Source organism: Ursus americanus, chromosome 8 (genome assembly GCF_024610735.1).
Source record: "Ursus americanus isolate L20-20 chromosome 8, mUrsAme1.1.p, whole genome shotgun sequence".
Taxonomy (NCBI): domain Eukaryota; kingdom Metazoa; phylum Chordata; class Mammalia; order Carnivora; family Ursidae; genus Ursus; species Ursus americanus.
In genome coordinates this window covers 15,679,902-15,704,178 of record NC_142134.1, presented here as the reverse complement: position 1 = coordinate 15,704,178, position 24,277 = coordinate 15,679,902, and the positions used below count along the sequence as shown (strand labels likewise).

At 40.4% G+C, this 24,277-nt stretch overlaps 1 long non-coding RNA gene across 1 annotated transcript in view; it reads left to right on the top strand.

Moving 5' to 3' along the window:
- Nucleotides 1–24,277, top strand: part of LOC123788189 (uncharacterized) — a 41,278-nt gene that overhangs the window by 3,451 nt on the left and 13,550 nt on the right. The window lies entirely within an intron of this gene.

The following is a 24,277-nucleotide window of genomic DNA, read 5'->3' as shown; positions in this document are numbered from 1 at the left end:
AAGGAAGAAAAGGATTTATAGGGCTACTAAATGACTTGCTTACAATTACATAACTAGTAAATTGCAGAACCTAATTTAGCCCAGGTCAGTTTCACTCCTGACATACCTCCTTTGAGTTCTCTGATACTCTGACTAAATTATATATCCCTCTGCCCATGAAGATGTCCACTGTATCCTTACAATAACATTGACTACCCGCCCATTTTATTTGAAATTGACAGAGTAGGTTTCTTTCTTTCTTTTTTTTTTTTAAGATTTTATTTATTTATTTGAGAGAGAGAGCACAAGCAGGGGGAGTAGCAGAGGGAAAGGGAGAAGCAAGCTCCCTGTTGAGCAGGGAACCCAACATAGGTCTCCATCCCAGGACCCTGGGATCATGACCTGAGCCAAAGGCAGAGGCTTAGCGACTGAGCCACCCAGGCGCCCCAACAGAGTAGGTTTCTGTACCTTAAACACATTAGTGCCTGACTAACATGGAAAATAATAGCCACAAAATAGTGTCCAGGCTCCTCTGCTCTCCTTAGAGGTGGAAATTACAATTTCCCAGGTGCCCAGTTGATAAACTCCTGTTCTTTGGGAGGCAGAGCAGATCAGAATCTATTACCCTAATCCAAGACTGTGGTGTGTGATTTATAGCCTAGGATTCTCCCCAGGACAAAATCTAGAGCAGTAAGCATCCCCTCTGGCAGGATGGTGAACCCGCATCTGCCGTGGAGCAGGTCACATCAGGATAGCTAGCCTCTGACAACTACACTGGGATTCCTCCACTGTGCAAGCATACAGCATTAGTTGTAAGAATAGGAAGAAAGGTATTTCTTTACACATCGTAATATATGAGGGCTTTGGAGTGTTACGATGTCACCCTGTAAAGTACTAATTAAAACAAAGGATTTATCTACTTTTGTCCAATTGACATTTCAATTCCATGCTAGTTTATAATAACTAGGAAAGTAAGAACAATTAGAAAATTAAGATGAGGTCTCCAGTTATTCATTAAATATTTGCCAAAATTAGTCACATTTTATTGACTTTTTAAATAAATAATAAATCATATCAATTGAGATTTTTCCTGAGGAGATACAGACCAGATGAAGAGGTGGTATGCTCTGACAGAAGAGGTCTAACTAGGAATCAAAAAACCTAGGCTAGAGGGGCGCCTGGGTGGCACAGTCGTTAAGTGTCTGCCTTCGGCTCAGGGCGTGATCCCAGCATTCTAGGATCGAGCCCCACATCAGGCTCCTCCACTAGGAGCCTGCTTCTTCCTCTCCCACTCCCCCTGCTTGTGTTCTCTCTCTGGCTGTCTCTGTCAAATAAATAAATAAAATCTTTAAAAAAAAAAAAAAAACCTAGGCTAGAGACCCTTTATAAATATGAAAAGTTTCTAAGCCTTTGTGTCATTTATGAAACCAGACCAATAGCACCCCAAAATATTTTTTATGATTGATTCCATGAATCTGTCTAAATCTTTCACATAATTACAGTACTAAGTTTTTAATAAGTTATCATAATAATTTTGCATGTTTTGTATTTTGACATATTTATGTAAAGAATTCATTAAAGTTCAGTAGGTAGAGCATGTGACTCTCGATCTTGGGGTCATAAATTCAAACCCCATGTCGGGCATAGACATTACTTAAAAATAAAGAAAGAAAGAATTCATTAAAGTTCATATAGGATATAAAGTTTATTTGTCCTAACCTTCTTTTTTTGAAGATTTATATCCCAGGCTTACAATATCCATATAGTCCTTTTAATTTTATTCATCTCAATAGTTCATAGTTCATCGTAAGCTTTTTTTTTTTTTTTTTTAAGATTTTATTTATTTATTCGACAGAGATAGAGACAGCCAGCGAGAGAGGGAACACAAGCAGGGGGAGTGAGAGAGGAAGAAGCAGGCTCATAGTGGAAGAGCCTGATGTGGGGCTCAATCCCATAACACCGGGATCACGCCGTGAGCCGAAGGCAGACGCTTAACCGCTGTGCCACCCAGGCGCCCCTCATCATAAGCTTTAATTCAATTAGATTCAAGCCAATTTAACACACATCTGTTGAGCACTTTCTGTATGCAAAGTTTTGTGATTGGCCGCCATAGTCTAAAATTTGTCCCTCGTTTCCCTCCCCCCATATGTAAGAAAAGCTCTCTTTTAGAGAGAGTTTTTTACAGCTACATGCAAAAGAATGACACTGGACCACTTTTTTACGCCATATACAAAAATAAATTCAGTATGGATTAAAGACTTAAATATAAGACCCAAAACCATAAAATTCCTAGAAGAAAACAGGAGGTAAGCTCTGTGACATCACTTTTAGCAATATTTTTTGGATCTATCTCCTGAGGCAAAGCAGCAAAAGCAAAAATAAACTATTGTGACTACATCACTCTAAAAAGCTTGTACATCAAAGGAAACCATCAACAAAACAACAAGGCAATCTACTGAATGGTAGAAGATATTTATAAATTACATATATCCCATAGGGGGTTAAGATTCAAAATATATAAAGAACTCATACAACTCAATATCAGAAAAACAGTCAAATTTAAAAAACGTACAGGGGGCACCTGGGTGGTACAGTTGGTTTAGCGTCTGACTCGGTTTCGGCTCTGGTTGTGATCTCAGTGTTGTGACGTCAAGCCCTATGTCAGGCTCTGCATTCAGGGTGGAGTGTGCTTGGGACTCTCTCCTCCTCTGTCTCTGCCTCTGCCCCCAACTTCTCTAAAATAAATAAATAAATATATTTTTAAAAAATGGACAGATGCCCTGAATGGATATTTTTTCATAAAAGACATCCAGTTGGGGGCACCTGGGTGGCTTAGTCTTTAAGCATCTGCCTTCAGCTCAGGGCGTGATCCTAGTGTTCTGGGATCGAGCCCCACATCAGGCCCCTCCACTGGGAGCCTGCTTCTTCCTCTCCCACTCCCCCTGCTTGTGTTCCGTCTCTCGCTGGCTGTCTCTCTGCCAAATAAATAAAAATAAAATCTTTAAAAAAAAAAAAAGAAGAAGAAGAAGATGGCCAACAGACACAAAGATACTCAATATCACTAACCATCAGGAAGTGCGAATCAAAACCTCAATAAGATATCACCTCACGACAGTCAGAATGGCTAGTATCAAAAAGACAAGGAAACAAAAAGATAAGAAATAACAAGTGTTGGCAAGAAAGTGGGGAAAAGGAAACTCTTTGGGGGGAATGTAAATGGGTGCAGCCACTATGGAAAACAGTGTGGAGGTTCCTCAAAAAATAAAAATACAGCTTACCTTATGATCCAGCAATTCCACTTCTGGATATTTAGCCAAAGAAAATGAAAACACTAAAAAAAGATATATGTACCCCTGTGTTTACTGCAGCATTATTTACAATATCCAAGATATGGAAACAACCTGTGTCCATCAATAGATGAATGGGTAAAGAAGATGTGGTGTATGTATATATACAGTGGAATATCACCCAGCCATAAAAAAGAATGAAGTCTTGCCAGTTGCAACCACATGGCTAGACCTAAAGGGTACTCTGCTAAGTGAAATAACTCATACAAAAACAAATACCATATGATTTCACTTATATGTGCAATCTAAAAGTAAAGCAAATGCAGAAGCAAAACAAAACAGAAACAGACTCAGATATAGAGAATGAACTGTTGGTTGCCAGAGAGGAAGAGAATAGGGAGTATGAACAAAATAAGTGAAGGAGATTAATGATCTTCTAGATATAAGATAAATAAGTCACAGGAATGAGGAGTACAGCATAGGGAATATAGTCAATGATATTGTAATAACTGTATGGTGACAGTAACTAGACATATTGTGGTGACCATTTCTTGGTATATATAAATATCAAGTCACTATGTGGTACACCTGAAACTAATACAGTATTGTATATCAATTATTGTTCAATACAAAAAGTAAAAAGAAGTAAAGCTCTCTTTACCCATGAAGATGTAAGTCAATTTTCAAAAATATACGTTCTCAGCTTGAAGAAATATGGAAAAAGAAATTATCACCACTCTTTCTGTCAGTTGTGAAAGTTGTCTTGAAAGAATTAAGATGCCCTTCTTAACCCAAAATCTAAAATTGGAATGTATGTAAGTCCCCATAGACATTAAAAAGCAATCTACTTAAATTCAGGATTTAAGAGAAAGGAATTATTTCAAAGTGTAGAATTTCTTGGACTTGCTCAAGCACTGACTTTCTAATGATAAAGCTGTCTGTCAATTTTACGCCTTAATTCTTTTCCATTTGCTTGATTTCCCAATATAAGTTCTTTTTTTATACTTGTATTAAGGGATAATTGCTAATATTACTATATATATTTAAAGCATACAGTGTAATGATTTGATATGCATATACACTGTAAAATGATTACCAAGGGGCACCTGGGTTGCACAGGTTAAGCCTCTGCCTTCAGCTCAGGTCATGATCCCAGGGTCCTGGGATTGAGCCCCACATAGGGCTCCCTGCTCATCGGGGAACCTGCTTCTCCCTCTCCCTCTGCTCCCCTGCTCTCCTGCTCTCTCGCTCGCACTTTCTATCTCAAATAAAATCTTTGAAAAAATCTTTTTAAAATAAAATAAAATAGCTCGAGGAGAGCCTGGTGCCCCCGCCCACCCCTGCGCCTCTATCTAATATATAAATATAGAGATGTGTATATGAAAAAAAATTAATTAATTAAAAAATAAAATAAAAAAATAAAATAATTACCAAGATCAAGATAATCAACACATCCACCACCCCACATAGTTAACATGGTTAGCTCTTTGTGTGTGTGTGTGTGTAGTGAGAATGCTTAAGTCTCCTCCCCTTGAGTGTGACCCTCTTCTAACAAATAGAATAAAGTAAAAGTGACAGTGTATGACTCAGAGACTGTCATAAAAGGCACTATAGCTACCTCATGTTCTCCCTCTCTCAGATTAATCACTTTGGGAGAAGCCAGCCACCATGCTGAGCAGACCTACAGAAAGGCCATGGAATGAGGAAGCCAGGACTCAAGTCAACAGCCGTATGAGTGAGCCATTTTAGAAAGGGATCCTCCAACCCGAGGCAAGCTTTTAGATGACTGTGGCCCTTGTGCACACCTTAACTGCAACCTCATGAGAGACACTGGGCCAGAAACGTCCGACTAAGCTGCTCTCAAATTCCTGGCCCACAGAATCTGTGAGATAACATGTTTATTTTAAGCCACTAAACTAGGAATAATTTGTGACTCCAGTAGGTAATTAACACAATAGGCTAATTACTCTTACATAAGAAAGAGATAAAGAGAAATAGAAGGAAAGATCTGGAAATGAGGAGGAGTTAAGAGGAGAAAGAAGTAGAAAGAGGGTGTAGTGAGGAGAATTCTAAAGGTGTTCACGCTTTTGAGGAGACAGGATGAGGTTAGGGCAACTGATATAAGAAGTGGGACTTTGGGACAGAGAAATGTTAAAAGGTATATTTAAGAAACTTTGCTGTGGTATTTGGTATAAATCTCTCCCCTGTGTTCCTAAAAAAAACTGTAAGTGAAGATCTATATATTTTTAAATAATAATAATAATAATCCAACTTTCCCAGTGATTTAATGTTTCCCACTTATCAAAGTCAACCCTAGTAATTTTCTCCTTCTTTACTAAATACTCGATTTCCCAGTTTTGGTTATCACTAGGAGTGACCATGGACAAAGCTCTGGCCAATGAGGCATAAGGGGAAGTCTACTGGGAACCTCTGCGAACTATTTTGCTTCCTGCTGAGGCGAGAAACACTCTTAAGAATTCAGGAGCACTGCCCCTGACCTTTCTTCCTGTGTCACAAGTGCATTAAAAAGTTGTGTGAGGCCACTGTCTTGTGCCAATGAGATCAGTGTAACGATGGGAAGGCATCAAGCAGGGGTGGCTGAGCTTAAGGACGGAGAGCACCTGGAGCGGAGGAGTCATGTCTGAGGGGTGTCATCAAGCCTGGAATGCCTTGTTCCAATCTCCTATTAAGTGAGAATGAACGCTTTTTTTTTTTTTTTTTTTTTTTTTTGCTTAAACCACTTAAGCTGTAATTAGTATGGTTTTCTGTATTTTGTGGTAAAATCATTCCTCCCTGAGACTTAAGATGAGTATTTGCTTAAACATGGTGCCCTCAAGGCAAGCAACAGAATACGTGTGGACCTGAGACATTCTACCTGAGTTCAGAATCCCCTCCCCACAGCTGAGGGTCCTCCAGCCAGGGAGCTCCCCAGTGCCTCAGTGTTCCATCGGCAAGATGGAGATAGTTCAACTTTCACCATAGGACTGTCATGGCCATTAGTTGCCTCGCCTATATTATACGACAAATATAAATTCTCATCATTTTGAGAGTTTAAAAACCAAAAACTTAGTCTTCCAAATCTTCAAAAACCACAGAATCCTCACAAAATGTGAAGTCTATCAATGATGAATTTAGGGCCTATAGATAATCTGCTACTGTACATAATCACCTTATTTTGGACAGAGGTGAAATGAATTTGGTTTTTACCTCTCCAATGAAGAAAATTTCAAATATATACAAAGGCAAAGAGATTCATACACCAAATCTCCATCTACGCATCACCCAATGTCAGCAGCTTATCAACAGGTTTCCAATCTTGTATAATGTTGTCACTTTCCCCATAAATACGGTGTAACTTTTTCAAAGTCATTTATAAGGCACTTTTATTTCACGAAAAGATGGAATATGTGTATATTTCCAGAACTAGCAGCATTTTCTGAAGTTTTCCCATATTTGTTCTGAATGGAAGACCTGAGGACTTAATAATGGCAGTTGGAAAAGCATGGATTTTGAAGTTGTCTCTGGACTGGGTTAAAATTCTAGTTCCACCACTTCCTAGCTATGTGACCAGGAGCAGGTTACTTAGTTTCCTCTGAGCCTCAGTTTTTTCACCTGCAGAGAGGAGCAGAACAGCAGTCAGGAGCCACTCTCCAGGCTCACTTCTTTTTTTCTTTTCTTTTGTTTTTTAGGATTTATTTATGGGCGCCTGGGTGTCTCAGTTGGTAAGCGTCTGCCGTCGGCTCAGGTCATGATCCCAGGGCCCTGGGATCGAGCCCCACATCAGGCTCCCTGCTCAGCAGGAAGCCTGCTTTTCCCTCTCTTACTATCCCTGCTTGTGATCCCTCTCTTGCTGTCTCTCTCTCTGTCAAATAAATAAATAAAATCTTTTTGGAAAAAAAAAAGATTTATTTATTTATTTGAGAGAGAGCACATGCACACACATGGACGGGGGGGGGGAGCAGAGGGAGAAGAGAATCAGCCTCCCCACTGAGCAGAGAGCCAGTTGTGGGACCCGATCCCAGGACCCCAGGATCTTGACCTGAGTGAAAGGCAGAAGTTTAACCCACTGAGCCACCCAGGCACCCCATCCAGGCTCACTTTGAGAAATAAATAGCAAAACAATGGTGAGTAATAGCTATAATTTACTAAATAAGCCACCCACCTCCCTAAGCACTTTTCCTGTAATATCTTCAGTCCTTGACACTTCGCACTTGACACTTGCCTGGTGCTCGGCAAATGTTCCCTTTCAGTCCTTGGAGCAGGTTTTGTGGCAGCAAAGATGACCAAGTAGTGGCTCTGGCTGTGGGAGGCTGGCGAGAACAAGTAGTGCCTAACCAGAGACCTCCACAAGCTGGGGAATGGGGGGGGAAGGGGCGGTGAAGAAAGCCTTCTCAGATTTACAAACCAGTCCAGTTGTCTGGAGCAGCGAGGGTGAGAGATGGAATAAAGAGGAAGGAATGAGGATAAAAGGAACTAGGGAGTCAGGAAGAGAGGAAAGTACCATGTCTTTGTTCACTCTCCAGTGCTCTGACACACCAGCTTTCTGGACTTCACACCGCCCCTCCTAGCAGTTACCTTTGAGGCTCGGGAGCCAGTCCACACTCAGTCCTGCTAAGGAGGGAGGCCAAGATTCACAGCCATATCCATCTCAGGATGCTTGTTTCACTCCACATGGCCACATCATGCCCTTTTCAAATGATCTGAAGGACAGTTACTGTTTTACAGAACTGGCATCTGGGATAACATGTTACACATGGCTTTGGGAATGGGGAATGTCAGGATGGGATGGGGTGAGGGGGGCGGACACATGGCCTGATGTTGGCCCCGGAAAGACCATGGCGCCATTTTTCAGGAAGACACTGCCTAACAACCCCCAAGGTTTCTGTGGCTCCCATTACTGTTTGATGGGCCTACCTGTGTTTAATCTGCAAATCAGGGCTACCTTGGATGGGCCCATCAGCAGTCCTGAGCACTTCAGAGGATATAAAAGCTGCCTGACCTTGGGAACCCAGACTTTTTCCAGGAAATGCTTAGAACATCAATAAGCTGGGAATGGATTCTAAGAGTTAGGAAGGAATGACTCTAAAATCAATGTTTACTAGCAAAAAGGCTTCTCTTTTTTCTGTTTCTCTCTCCAGAGGACTTTGTATCTAAACTGGGCTTTAAATATACAGTAGGAGATCTACTAATTCTTCTCAAAGAGGGTCTCGGAATTCATAAGAATCAAGTGGGAGATGAATTTAAAATGCATATTCCCAGGCCCTGCCAGCAAAATTCTAATTCAGAGGGATCAAGAATCAGCTTTTAAAAAAATAAGAGCCCAGGTGATTGTCTTTCAAGTGTTTTTGGACATTTCCCCGAAATTGGCCTGGAGAACATTGCATCAGATGAGTGCCTGGAGTCTTGTGAAAAATAGAAATTCCATAGATAACCTAAATTTTAATCAACAGAGGGAGAGTTGGTGGGGGAAGGGTGAGGAAGGAAGCCCAGGATTCTGCATTTTATTTTATTTTAAGTTTATTTATTTATTCATTTTTTTTAAAGATTTTATTTATTTATTTGACAGAGAGAGACAGCCAGTGAGAGAGGGAACACAAGCAGGGGGAGTGGGAGAGGAAGAAGCAGGCTCATAGCGGAGGAGCCCGATGTGGGACTCGATCCCGGTACGCCGGGATCACGCCCTGAGCCAAAGGCAGATGCTTTAATGACTGCGCTACCCAGGCGCCCCTATTTATTCATTTATTTTTAAGTAATCTCTACACCCAGCTTGGGGCTTGAACTCATGATCCTGAGATCAAGAGTTTCGTGCTCCTCCAACTGAGCCAGCCAGACACCCCTGGATTCTGCATTTTAAAGAGGCTTCCTAGGTGAAGGTTTACTAGAAAATTTTAAGAACTACCTGCCTAGAGAATAACAAAATATTCTCTTAGATGTGCCATGGCCTGGAGGACCTATTTCTGCTGAATCTCATTAAGCTACTTTGGGTGTATGTTCATGCGGAAACCACAACCCCAAGACTCAACTGAGGAATGAGAAAAAGACAGGGTTATGAGAATAGGAATTGAGTAATAACCAACAATGGTTTCACATCGAAGAATCTTACAAAGTTTCTCCAATAGGAACACCACAGCATATTGGCTCTCTATTTGTCCCTACTTGGCCTGCAGTCTTAAGTTTTCTTACATGTAGATGCTCAGTAAATACTCGTTAAGTTGACTTGAATATATCTCCCTGTGGAGACCCGTACTTTGAACAAGTACTTGCATAAACTTTGATGTATTTTTTCCTGGTAGTGTTTAGACAAACATACGTGGGTATACATGTGAGGGGCAGAAGAGGTGATGGTGAACAAAAGTGGGTTTGATAAGGTAAGGAAGATAAAACTTAATGAGCTGCTAAGCAGACTTCAGTTGTAAGTTAGGGAAAACATAACTACAAATTCTAATTTTGGTTTACTTCCTCTTTTGCCCCAGGATCTTAAGTAAGCTACTTTCATTTCTCTATTTCAACTGTGCCTTTTTTTTTTTTAGGGAATATGCCTGTGGAATTATTTTAAGAAGTAAATAATAGGAGTTTGGAAAGCACCTTTTCCTCTTAGCCAAAATTGTGAAGAGAATCTCCACCATCTGGCATCTAGGCCAGTTCAATGAGACAAGTAGTTTCTTTCTGTCTTTTTTCTTTTTTTTTTTTTTTAGGATTTTATTTATTTATTTGACAGAGAGAGAGAGAGCACAAGCAGGGGGAGCATCAGGGGGAGAGGGAGAAGCAGACTCCCTGCTGAATAGGAAGCCTGATGTGGGACTTGATCCCAGGACCCTGGGATCATGACCTGAGCTGAAGATAGACGCTTAACCAACTAAGCTACCCAGGTGCCCCAAGTAGTTTCTTTCTTCTTTCTACAAACTAATGATCATTTAGTAAATGTTTATTGAGGATTCATTATATGCTAGAAGCTATGATGACTCCTACCTTCTATTGTTGAAGAAACAGGGGAATCAAGGGAAAAGCAGAAGTTGAAGGATCAGGGAAAAGTCACTGGCCAACTCTCCTTTAGTGCTGGCAGAGGTGGGCAAGATGGAGTTTGCAAAGCCATCTGAGAAACCAGGCACTTCAGCTGTCAGAGTGGGACGGCCCAGCCTGGAGTCACTGCTGGTCAGCAGGGCCTGCACTTGAGAGACGAGCTGGGTATGGGGCAGGGGAGAGCAAGAACATATGGAACCTGCCACCAGTGTGATGGAGAATGGGGACAACTGACCTATGCAAACCTCTCTGCGTGCTTCTTCCAGAGCATGACTGCTCATCCACTACTACCTGCCAAATCTTATATGCTTTTTTTCCAACGCTAAGGCAAATCACACAAGGAAGGGGTTCTGGGAACTGTAGTTCCAATTCGTCCAAAGTAACACCATACATATGAGGAATTGGGTCAAGAAGTGATGAAAGTTGGCCAAGAGGTCAATGCATGATTAAAGGTGATACAATGCAGATTCTGAGCAAAAGTGCTTGTTCAGATCCCAAGCCGTTTGTAACTCCTCAGGACTTTAAGTGTGGTCTCCTGCGTCAGCACTACAATTGTCCCACCTACAACAAACTGGTTGCATAACATGAAAGTGAAGTCAGCTCGTATGTGTACGTCTGATACCCTGACACGATGACAGCAGGTGCAATAATTACAGGTGACCGCTGAGTTCTTATCTCAGTGTGACACAACAGCTATAACAATTACTTTAAGATTCAATCTTCTATCACATTCAGAGTTATGAGGTATAGACTGCTTATCTGCTCAAATATTTATTAATGCTTACTTTATGCTATATAGAAGAAAAGTGAAACATCCTACTAGTCTCTGCATGAACCAAACATACACCTTCTATCCATTCTTGCTTACAACACCTCAGCTCCCCTCCCCAAGCATACCAGATTCCCCACGAGATTTACAATAAATAAAACCTGGTGATAAGGGTGAAAGAAAGAGACCCTGAGCCACAAGATAAAGTCACAAGCCCTCAGGTTTCATAGCCCCAGTCCAGAAGGATCAGTCATAACTCCTTATATTAAGATGATGTAGTTAAAAATAGCAGAACTTCTAGGAAACTAGTTTAAATCAAAAGGGGAGTTTAAAATGAGGATACTTGTTTATCTCACAGGACACAAGGACAAGGAATGCAGCCAACCCTCAGACAGGCTGAAATCAAGAATTAGAAAGCCAGGAACACTCCACTCCCTCTCATTCCTGCTTCTCTCTGTGCATTTGCACCTTCTCCCTGCAAAGATTTCTCTCTTTCTCAAAGCAGAAGATGGAATATGGCTGCTTCTTTTGAGTTTGGAGTGATAGTTTGAAGCAAATGGAGACTGACTTTTCCTAATACCAAATAGGGAGAGAATCCAACTGGTTAAACTTGGGTTGAGTATTCTCTCCTGAACCAATTAGTCTTGGTGGTGATGGGAGAACAGGAGGGCTTCAGTACAAATGTGCAGCCAGGACCCCATCTCAGTAGGTAAGGAAGCACCGAGTATCAACGCTAGGACTTGACTTATAGAGGATACAAGGTTAATCTAATGCTAGTCAAGTGTACAGAGATAAATGGCTTCCTAGGGAGACTCCAGAAATCAAGCCTACTCTTCAGCCTCTACAGTGACAAGAATAGCAGGAGCCAATGCATAGTCAGGGGTCCAAAAATACGAGCATTGGGGAAACTGTAATAAAGTCAGGATTACCAGGGCGCCTGGGTGGCTCAGTCGTTAAGCGTCTGCCTTCGGCTCAGGGTGTGATCCAGGAGTTCTGGGATCGAGCCCCACGTGGGGCTCTTCTGCTGGGAGCCTGCTTCTTCCTCTCCCACTCCCCCTGCTTGTGTTCCCTCTCTCGCTGGCTGTCTCTCTCTCTCTGTCAAATAAATAAAATAAATCTTTAAAAACAAAAAATAGGGGCGCCTGGGTGGCTCAGTCGTTAAGCATCTGCCTTCGGCTCAGGCGTGGTCCCGGCATTCTGGGATCGAGCCTCACATCCGGCTCCTCCTCTGGAAGCCTGCTTCTTCCTCTCCCACTCCCCCTGCTTGTGTTCCCTCTCTCACTGGCTGTCTCTCTCTCTGTCAAATAAAAAATAAATAAATAAAATAAAATAAATAAAAACAAAAAATTTAAAAATTAAAAAAAAATAAAGTCAGGATTACTGAAACAAAATATGTCCAGGAGTGTAGTACACATTGTTGATTCCCTTCCAAAACCATTTCCCCTCTTCCTTACTGTTAGAGCTCTGGTTTTGTTCAGGCATCTATGCTCCTCCACTTGGTCATGTGCTTGTGTGGATGCCAGCTACTTCCTAAGCTCTTGATTAATCTGAGCCAATCAAGGTAGTACCATTCCCTTTATCTCGCATTTAGGCTTGGGCAGGTGATATATTCTCACCAATGAGACATAAGGTAAAATCAACCGGGTGTTTCTGGGAAAGGTTTCTTCTTTCCTAGAAAAGATACTGATGAAGAGATTATCTTTTCTTCCTTTATACCTTCTGATATCTGGATATTGGATACACCTTGAATTGCTGTAGCCGTCTTATGAACATAAGGAGAGCTAATCTAAGGGGAAAAAGCTAGAAAATGGAAAGACTGGGTTCAAAGATAGTTCATTTATCAGTGAATTAACTATCCTTGGAGCCATCCTGCATTTAGACTAATTATATGAGATAAATTTTATTTTTTAAACCACTTCAAGTTGATTTTCATTTACTTGCTGCTGAAGGCAACCCAACAAAACAGGGAATATAGTGGGAATATTTGATCACACAAAGGTCTCAAATATATACCTGCACTGAATTCTTTATAGGAAAGTAGAAAGAATGTGCTTCTCCAAAATGAGGGAGTAAACCAAAAAAAGACGTGGCATCCAGTACACAAGAACCTCCATCATGAGAGGAAGACATGGGATCCAGTAGACAAGACTAGACTTCTATCATGAGGGAATGACAGGTACAGTAAGTAAATAAGACCATCATGGGGAGTGAAGAAAGATCCCAGAAAGATAATTGTGGGCAAACTTTGAGGGCACTTCTATAAGGGGCACCTTTGGCACCTGGCAGGATGTGTGGACAGGAAAGGTGTGAATGTGAGTGTGTGTGAAAGAAGAGTGAAACTTTCAGTAGTACAAAGTCCATAGATAACTAAATTTTTTATTAAGTTTTTTACTTAATTTCCAGTATAGCTAACAGACAGTGTTATATTCATTCCAGGTATATAATATTTGTAATTCAACAATTTTATACATTACACAGTGCTCATTATTATAAGTATACTCTTAATCCTCTTCACCTATTTCCCCCATCACCCCACCAACCTCCCTACTGGTAACCATCAGTTCTCTTTAGTTAAGAGTCTGTTTCTTGTGGCGCCTGGGTGGCTCAGTCGGTTAAGTTTCTGCCTTCAGCTCAGGTCATGATCCCAGGGTCCTCGGATCAAGTCCTACATCAGGCTCCCTGCTCAGCGTGGAGTCTGCTTCTCCCTCTGCCTCTGTTGCTCCCCCTGCTTGTGCTCTCTCTCTCTCTCTCAAATAAATAAATAAAATCTTTAAAAAAAAAAAAAATTCCGGGGGCACCTGGGTGGCGCAGTTGTTAAGCCTCTGCCTTCGGCTCAGGTCGTGATCCCAGTGTTCTGGGATCGAGCCCCACATCAGGCTCTTCCGCTAGGAGCCTGCTTCTTCCTCTCCCACTCCCCCTGCTTGTGTTCCCTCTCTCGCTGGCTGTCTCTCTCTGTGTCAAATTAAAAAAAAAAAAAAAGTCCATTTCTTGGTTTGTTTCTCCCTCTTTTTTTCCTTTCACTTGTTTGTTTCGTTTCTTAAATTCCGCATATGAAGAAATCATGGTATTTATCCTCTCTGACGGACTTACTTCGCTTAGCTTTATAGTCTCTAGCTCCATCCATGTTGTTGTAAATGGCAAGATTTCATTATTTTTTATGGCTCAATGATATTTATTCCATTGTATGTATGTGTGTGTGTGTGTGTGTGTGTGTGTGTGTGTATATATATATGTATATACATACATATACATACCTCTTCTTCTTCCATTCATCTATCAATAGACATGAGCTGCTTCCATAATTTGGCTATTGTAAATAATGCTGCTATAAACATAGGGGTGCATGTATCCCTTTGAATTAGTGTTTTTGTATTTTGGGGGTAAATATCCAGTAGTACAATTACTGAATCACACGGTATTTCCATTTTTAATTTTTTGAGGAAACTCCATACTGTTTCTCACATGGCTGCACCAGTTTGCATTCCCACCAACAGTGCACAAGGGTTCATTTTCTCCACATCCTCACCAACACTTTTTGTTTCTTGTGTTTTTTATTTTAGCCATTCTGAGAGGAGTGAGGTGATATCTCATTGTAGTTTTGATTTGCATTTCTCTGATGATAAGTGATGTTGAACATCTTTTTATGTTGGCCATCTGTATCTCTTCTTTGAAAAATGTTCATATCTTCTGCTCATTTTTTAATTGGATTATTTGCCTTTTGGGCGTTGAGTTGTGTAAGTTATTTTTATATTTTGGATACTAAACCTTTATTGCATATATCACTTGAAAATATCTTCTCCCATTTAGTAGGTTGTCTTTTAGTTTTGTTGATTGTTTCTTTTGCTGTGCAAAAACTTTTTTTTTAAGATTTTGTTTATTTATTTGAAAGAGGCAGGGAGAGAGAGAGAGAGGAAGAGCATGAGTTGGGGATGGGGCAGAGGGAGAGAATATCCAAGCAGACTGCTACTGAGTACAGGGCCCAACATGGGGTTCAGTCTCACAACCCATGTAATCAGGACCTGATCCAAAACCAAGAGTTGGACACTTAGCCAACTGAGCCACCCCGGCACCCCAGAAACTTTTCATTTTGATCTAGTCCCAATAATTTATTTTTGCTTTTATTTCTCTTGCCTCAGGAGACATATCTAGAAAACTCTTGCAATGGCCAATGTCAAAGACATTACTGCCTGTGCTCTCTACTAGGATTTTTATGGTTTCAGGTCTCATATTTAGGTCTTTAACCCATTTTGAGTTTATTTTTGTGTATGGGGTGAGAAAGTGGTCCAGTTTCATTCTCTTGCGTGTCTAGTTTTCCCAATACCATTTGCTGAAGAGACTGTCTTTTTCCCTTTGGATATTCTTTCCTGCTTTGTTGAAGATTAATTGGCCATATAATTGTGGGTTTATTTCTGGGTTTTCTATTCTGTTCTATTAATCTACGTGTCTATTTTGGTGCCAGTACCATGTAATGTTTTGATTACTACAGCTTTGTAATATAACTTGAAGTCTGGAATTGCAGTACCTCCAGTCTTGTTTTCTTTTTCAAGATTGCTTTGGCCATTCGGGATCTTCTGTGGTTCCATACAAATTTTAGGACCGTTTGTTCCAGTTCCATGAAAAAATGCTGATGGTATTTTGATAGGGATTGCATTACATCTGTAGATTGCTTTGAGTAGTATAAACATTTTAACAAATTTGTTCTTGCAATCCATGATCATAAAATGTATATTTCTTTGTGTTGTCTTCAATTTCTTTCATCAGTATTTTATAGTTTTCAGAGTACAGGTCTTTTACCTCTTTGGTTAAATTAATTCCTAGGTATTTTATTCTTTGATGCCATTGTAAATGGGATTTTCTTCATTTCTCTTTCTGCCGCTTCATTATTGGTATATAGAAATGCAACAGGTTTTTGTGTATTGATTTGTATCCTGCGATTTTACTGAATTCATGTATCAGTTCTAGCAGGTTTTTTAGGTGGAGTCTTTAAGGTTTTCTATATATAGTATCATGTCATGAGCAAAGTGAAAGTTTTACTTCTTCCTTACTGATTTGGATGCCTTTTATTTCTTTTTGTTGTCTGATTGCTGAGGCTAGGACTTCCAGTTCAATGCTGAAGGAAAGTGGTAAGCATAGACATCCTTGTCTTCCTCCTGACCTTAGAGGAAAAGCTCTCAGTTTTTCCTCATTGAGTATGATGTTAGCTGTGGCTTTTCATATAAGGCCTTTAGTATGTTGAGATATGTTCTCTCTAAACCTATTTTGTTGAGGGCTTTTTTTTTTTTTTAAAGATTTTATTTATTTTTTTGAGATAGAGCAAGAGCAAGAGAAGGAACACAGGGGTGAGTAGGGGCGGGGCAGAGGAAGAAGCAGGCTCTCCACTGAGCAGGGAGCCCAATGTGGGGCTCGATCCCAGGACCTTGGGATCATGACCGGAGCCGAAGGCAGACCCTTAGTGGACTGAGCCACCCAGGTGCCCCTGTTGAGGGCTTTTATCATGAATACCTGGATGTTGTACTTTGTCAAATACTTTTTCTTCATCTGTTGAAATGATTGTATGGTTTTTATCCTTTCTCTTATTTGATGTGATGTATCACATTGATTTGCAAATATCGAAGCACTCTTGCATCCCCGAAATAAATTCCACTTGATCGTGGCAAAAGATTTTTTTAATATATTGTTGGATTCGGTTTGCTCGTATTTTGTTGAGGGTTTTTACACCTGTGCTCATCAGAGATACTGGATTGTAGTTCCATTTTTTGTGATATCTTTATCTGCTTCTGGTATCAGTGTAATGCTGCCTCATATAATAAATTTGAAAGTTTTCTTTCCTTTCTATTTTTTTGGAATAGTTTGAGAAGAATAGATATTAACTGTTCTTTAGATGTTTGATAGAGTTTAAAACCTACAATGTTTTGGGTGCCTGGGTGGCTCAGTCGGTTAAGTATCTGCCGTCCGCTCAGGTTTGGATCCCAGGGTCCTGGGATTAAGTCCCTGTGCCACGGGGAGCCTGCTTCCCTGTCTGCCTCTACTTCTCTCTCTCTCTCTCTCTGTCTCCCATGAATAAATAAATAATCTTCAAATGTTTGGTAGAATTCACCTGTGAAGCTGTCTTCTCCTGGACCTCTATTTGTTTGAAAAATTTTTTAATCGAGTAGCAACATAAGCATTTTATTTAGAGATATGGAGGAAGATATGAAAATAACCAACAAGAATGAAAGTTGTAGTCTCCAAGGAAAAGGAAGTGTGATAGGCAGGAGACTGAGCCTCATATCACAATCTTTTAAACTCTGTTATGCCGTGGGCATTTTAAACTGTGATTTAAAACATTTTAATGACAAGATATAAAAAGAAACAATCATTGCGAAAGGAAAAGGAAGGCAGGCCTAGGTAAAAAGATTAGGTAGAAATGTGAAATTAGGGGCGCCTGGGTGGCTTAGTCGTTAAGCATCTGCCTGCGGCTCAGGTCATGATTCCAGCATCCTGGGATCGAGCCCTAGTTCGGGCTCCCTGCTCAGTGGGGAGCCTGTTTCACCCCCCTAGGTCCCCCCTGCTTGTGTTCCCTCTCTCGCTGTCTCTCTCTGTCAAATAAATAAATAAAATCGTTAAAAAAAAAAAAAAAGAAATGTGAAATATGGGGCCTTCTGGGTGGCTCAGTTGGTTAAGTGTCCGACTCTTGGTTTCCTCTCAGGTCATGATCTCAAGGTCATGAGATCAAGCTCCGCATTGGGCTCCCCACTCAGCCAGGAGTGTGCTTGAGATTTTTTTCCCCTCTCTCTCCCTCCTCCTCTGCTCCTCCCCCACCCCAACGCCCACATTCTCTCTCTCTCTCTCTCAAATAAATAAATTTTTTTTAAAGAAATGCGAAATATGGTCCCAAAGGACAGGGAGTACATGGCCTCTTTTGATTGTACCTCTTACATGGCAGGAGGTCCTTGAATGCTATCGAAGGAGGGCAAAATTTATCATGGAATAAATAGGATTTGAGGAGTTTCGGTGTGGACATGATACAATCAGATTAATCCTTGAGAAAATGGAAATCACTACATGGCAGGTTGGCGAATGCTTTGGAAACATAATAACTAGGGGCAGGAAACCAGTTAGAAAGTTTTGCACAAAATATCCAAGTCAGAAAGGAAGGCTAGAGGGGCGCCTGGGTGGCACAGCGGTTGGGCCTCTGCCTTCGGCTCAGGGCGTGATCCCGGCGTTATGGGATCGAGCCCCACATCAGGCTCCTCCGCTATGAGCCTGCTTCTTCCTCTTCCACTCCCCCTGCTTGTGTTCCCTCCCTCGCCGGCTGTCTCTGTCTCTGTCAAATAAATAAATAAAATCTTTAAAAAAAAAAAAAAAAAGAAAGGAAGGAAGGCTAGAACCAGAGTGGAGGTGAAGAGAAGGAGAACAACTGTGGGGAAACTGAGGAGAAAGGCTTGGTGACTTATTGGATGTAAGCACTGTTGAGGGAGGGAGGAAACTGAGAAAACTCTGTTTTTGAGCAGTAGTGAGATTGCAGGGGCAGCCCATTTTCATAGGAATTTCCCTCGCTCATTAGTTCTATGGAATAAAGTCAAATTGGAATAATTCCTCTTATCCCACCCAATCTGACACCCCACTCTTGGGACGATCCAACACACAGATCAGATCTCCTACCACAAATTTTATATTAATAGGCTTAATTAACATGAAAGCATTGCATATTAATTTCATAGCTGGTATGTGGGACTGAAAAGCCCCTGGAACTCTACCAAGTTCCTGGCCTCCTGAGCTTAGATGAAGATTCTGAAAGTTTTCAGAGTCTTTTTGATTTTGTTTATTTCCGTGATTTATTTTCACTGCTGCATCATGCCTTCCTGGTGTTCTCATTAAGAATACTGAGTGCTCACAACATATCAGGCATTTGACTTACTTTTTCCCTTTCTATCCTTATACTGTCCTATTTAAAATGAAGAGCCGAGGCTTGGAAATTTTAAAGAACCTGTTGTCAATACATCATTTACCTGATAAATCCAAAGCTGGGATCCAACTCATTCTTGGTCCCCAAACCACTAAAGGTCCCTGAGCTCCCACTGTGAATAGCTCCACTCTACCTTCCTGCAATGGACAGTTTCCCAATAGTCAATGCCTGCCTTTATCCTTATGTAAGCTGCTTTGCCTGCTCTCAAAATGATATTTAGAGTCCAATATCTGGGGACTGGTTTTGCTCATTGCTATGGAGATGCCACTACTCCCAGGTTCTTTCAGGAGACGTATCTAATCAATACATGTGTGGACATATGTGTTAGGCATGGATGGACATTATCTGTGAATACATATATGTAAATGCATGTACATGTATTTATATCTACATTTGTGTATTGATCTCTATACATTAAAAACCATGAGTTTATACCAATACTGCCAATCCTGATCCACCACAAATTTCATTCCAGTTTTCTTCCTTTCTGTGCTTTTAATCCCTTCTCCAATAGTGAGAAACCTGACCCTTATTATCCTTAATATTTGATCAATATTCCTGAATATAATCAATCTCCCATCACCTCCACCATCCTCTCCCCCATACACATACCTTCCTCATCTCGCTTGTATTCCAATACTCTATTCCAGGCTAGTCCACCCTCAGTGTGGAAGCCTTCTCACTCTTAAATGCACTGAGCTGCCCCCGCCCTCCCCCCGCCCGGCATGAACCCCTTTCATTGCCCATTCAGGTTCTGACTCCCCACAGCAGGGTGCTCTCATGTGTGGATGCCTTCCTTTCCTGGGCTCCAACACCCCAGTTCTGAAACCACCCCATACATGGATGTCCTCCTAGCTTCTGTGAGTTCTGACCCTTCACATCCTGAGTGGATATCCTTCTCACCTTATTCAGGCTCTGATGTCCCATGCTTGTGAGTCACTTTTTTAAAAACATTCTTAGGACTCACCTAAAGTACTTGTGAGATCTTATGTGTAAAAAGAAATAGAGATAAGCTTTTGTATAAAGTATCAGGTTTAAAAGCAGCAAGAGTGGCAAGGAAATAAATAAAAATTAAAAATAAGTTGTACACCTAAAATCAACTATACTCAATAAAAATTTGTTTGCAAGGGCGGCATGTTAAAAATCAAGTGGCAAAAGGCAATATTGGATAAATTGAATTTCAAAATTTTTAAATTGTGCTTCAAAGGACACTGTCAAGAAAGTGGAAAGACAACCCACAGAATGGGGGGAGAAATACATATATATACACACATTTGAATAGACCTTCTTCCAATGAAGATATACAAATGGCCAACAAGAACTTTAAAAGATGCTCAACATCATTAACCATTAGGGAAATATAAATCAAAACCATGAGATACTACCTAACATCTATTAGTATGGCTATAATTTTTTAAAGACAGATAATGAAAAGATCAGGCTAGGGTGTGGAGAAATTGGAACTTTCCTACACTCTTGTTGTGAATGTAAAGTGATATAGACACTTAGGAAAACAATCTGGAAGTTCCTCAAAAAGTTAAACAGTGTTACCATTTGATGCAGCAATTCTACCCTTAAATATATACCCAAGGGAAATGAAAACGTATTTCCACCCAAAAACAAACCCAAAACTGGAAACAAACCAAAAATGCATCAACTAATAAATGGGATAGACAAAATGTGGTATAACTACACAATGGAATATTATTCAACCATAAAAAAGAAATGAAGTACTAATACATGCAACAACATAGATGAACCTTGAACACATTATGCTAAGTGAAAGATGGCAGTCACAAAAGATCACATATTATATTATCCCATTTATATTGAATGTCCAGAATAGGAAAATCTATAGAGACAAAAAATAGTTAGTGTTTGGCTAAGGCTGGTGGGGATGGGGGAATTAAGGGAAGTGGGAATGATAGCTAAAGTATACAGTGTTTCTCCTGGGGATGCTGAAATGTTCTAAAATTGATGGTGATGATGGTCACACAACTCTGTGCATTACAAAAAACTGTTGAATTGTGCATTGTAAATGGGTGAATTGTATGGTATGAACTATACCTGAATAAAGTCATTAAAAAAAGAAGTTCGGGGCATCTTGGTGGCTTAGTTGGTTAAGTGTCCAACTGTCGGTTTCGGCTCAGGTCTTGATTTCATGTATTGTGAAATAGAGCCCCGCTCAGGCTCTAAGCTCAGCAGGAGTCTGCTTGGATATTTCCTCCCTCTGCCCCTTCCCCCATTCTCTCTCACTCTTTCATTCTCATTCTCTCTCAAATAAAGAAACAAATCTTAAAAAAAAACAAAAAAAAAGCTCTCTGTATGATGAGGAGGTGAGGAAGGGGCTTTACCAATTTCTAAGTTATTCTTCCTGCACAATCCTGTCTCTCATATACCCAGCTATCCTTGAATTTAAATCAAGGTCCTCCCCAAGGGCTGATCACCAGGTCTTTGGTTCCGGCAACATCTTCATATATGCTTTCTTGTCATAATGAACAATAAAGACAAAGGAAAGGGAAAAGATACAATAATTATTTTTCTTTCCCATATACTTCCCCCTCCTCCTCTCCTTTTTTATCATAGAGCCCTGTGTTTCCTGGGGAAACTACCCCCACCCTCCTTCTAGTACTCATAGTTTGGGTGCTCCTGACCCCACCCCAGATTCTAGGAATGATCATATGACATTGGCTTAAGCTGATCAACGTAAGTACCACCAGCTTGGCTACAGTGATTGGCTCAAGGATGAAAGAGGGAATCAAGTTAACCCAAACAGCATATATCACAGAGCTTTTGGGAGAGTTTACAGCAAAAGATGCTCTTTCCACCTTGGAACTGTGAAAATATAAGCCTGAAACTCCTGGGAACAACAGACAGGACACACCTAACCCATGACCAACAGAGCCGGGAGACGAAGTGGCACAGCTTCCTGAAACATATTTTGAGCATCTGAATTCAGCCATGTTATGAGTTAGATCCACTCATGGATTTTAAATCTCAAGAGCTAATAATTTCCTCTCCTCTTTTTGTTTTGTTATTTTGTTAAGTCGTGTTTAAATTGAGCTATCTATAACGTGTGAGAGAAAGAATATTCCCAGATAAAGACATACACCAAAGATCAACTATAATAGGAAGGAGGATGTCCAACTGGAAAAACAGGGTATTGGTAGGTTGAGCTCTATGTTTAGTACACGACAAGTTTTGTCTTTTTTTTTTTAAGTTTTTTTTTTTTTTTTTTTTTTTTATGTGACAGAGAGACAGCCAGCGAGAGAGGGAACACAGCAGGGGAGTGGGAAAGGAAGAAGGAGGCTCCCAGTGGAGGAGCCCGATGTGGGACTCGATCCTCGAACGCCGGGATCACACCCTGAGCCGAAGGCAGACGCTTAACAACTGCGCTACCCAGGCGCCCAAGTTTTGTCTTTTTTTGACCATCCACTTTATGGAGCTAAGAAAACTAAGGCTCATGGTCACACTTAGTCAACGACAGATCCATGACTTAAACTCAGGTCTTCTGACACCAAACTCTATTCCCTCTATACCACTGTGCCACAAAACTACCACGCATAACGTGTAATATAAAGCAGTGTATATGTGTATACATTTATAATTTATACCCACCTCCAAACTTTGAGGTAGCAGTATAAGGCAGAGTCAGGCAGGAGTCTGTCAATGGTAACCTCCTAAATGTCTTCATGTGACCCTTCCATCCCCACAGCCGCCATCTATGATTAGCTCTCACCTTCCAAGTTCCTTGCTCAAAAAAAAATTCTACATTTTCTTCTATTAATATATTTGTTTATCTTTCATACCTATGCTCTTAGATAATCTTTAGTGTCCCTTTGTACATAATATTAGGAAGGGATCCAGTTTTATTGTCTCCATATGGCAATCTCATTTCTGATTTATTTCTGTCAAAAACATCCAGCATTTATTACTGTTTTTTTGTGATATGCCCTAATAGCTGATAAAACAAGATCTATTTTTGGGGCGCCTGGGTGGCACAGCGGTTAAGTGTCTGCCTTCGGCTCAGGGCGTGATCCCGGCGTTGTGGGATCGAGCCCCACATCAGGCTCCTCTGCTATGAGCCTGCTTCTTCCTCTCCCACTCCCCCTGCTTGTGTTCCCTCTCTCGCTGTCTGTCTCTATCTCTGTCAAATAAATAAATAAAATCTTAAAAAAAAAAAAAAACCAAGATCTATTTTTATTCTACTTTTCCAAGGTCAACTTCTTTATTTCCAGGGTTTTGCTCTTCTCTATGAGTGAGTTTATCAAGTTTCTTAAAATTTTCAACTAAAATTTTGATTGAATTTGCGTTGAATTTATAGACTAATTTGGGAAAGTTAATATCTTTTATAATGTTATCCAACCCAAATGCATGGAATGTCTTTTCACTCGTTCAGATCACCCTCTAAGTCCTTTATTGCCGTTTGACATTTTTCTCCGTAAATGTATTGCTGCTAAGTTAAATGGTATCTTTTCTTAAATTATATTTTCTAGTTTATTATTGCTAATGTGGAGAAAGGAAACTAATTTGTGTATGTTGTGCTGGTATCTGAAATATTGTTCAACTCTCATATTAGTTCTGATAAGTTCATGATTTGAGTCTGGTGGTTATTCTCCATTGACGATTATATTATCTGGAAAAATATCAGAGTTTTATCTTTCCTCTGATATCCCTTCAGCTTTTTTTTTCTTTCCTAATACCATTGGCCAAAACCACTAATTCTACACTAAATTTCACCAGTAGTAGTGGACACTGTTTTCTTTTTTCCTGATCTCAAAGGACTACATTTTAGATTTTTCTGTTTGTTTTCCTGTTCACTGTTGAGTTTATACTGCACATTAATTATATCTTAAAACTTGGGTGGAAATTGGAGTGCCTGGCTGGCTCATTCAGGGGAGCATGTGACTCTTGATCTCAGGGTCATGAGTTCAAGCCCCACACTGGGTGTAAAGATTACTTAAATAAATAAACTTTTAAAAATGTATAAATACACTTAAAAAAAAAACTTGGGTAGAAATTATCTGTATAACTATGTAGGACTTGAAGTTTTGTTGTTTTGATTAATCCTTATTGATCTTTTCAAGTTCTCTTTCTTCTTGGATTATTTTTGCAGTTTGTGTTTCTTGGGTTTTGTCCACTTCATTTAGGTTTTAAAATGTATTTACGGGGTGCCTGGGTGGTTCAGTCAGTTGCGCGTCTACCTTCAGCTCAGGTCATGATCCCAGGGTCCTGGGATTGAGCCCAGCATCAGCTTCCCTGCTCAGTAGGGAG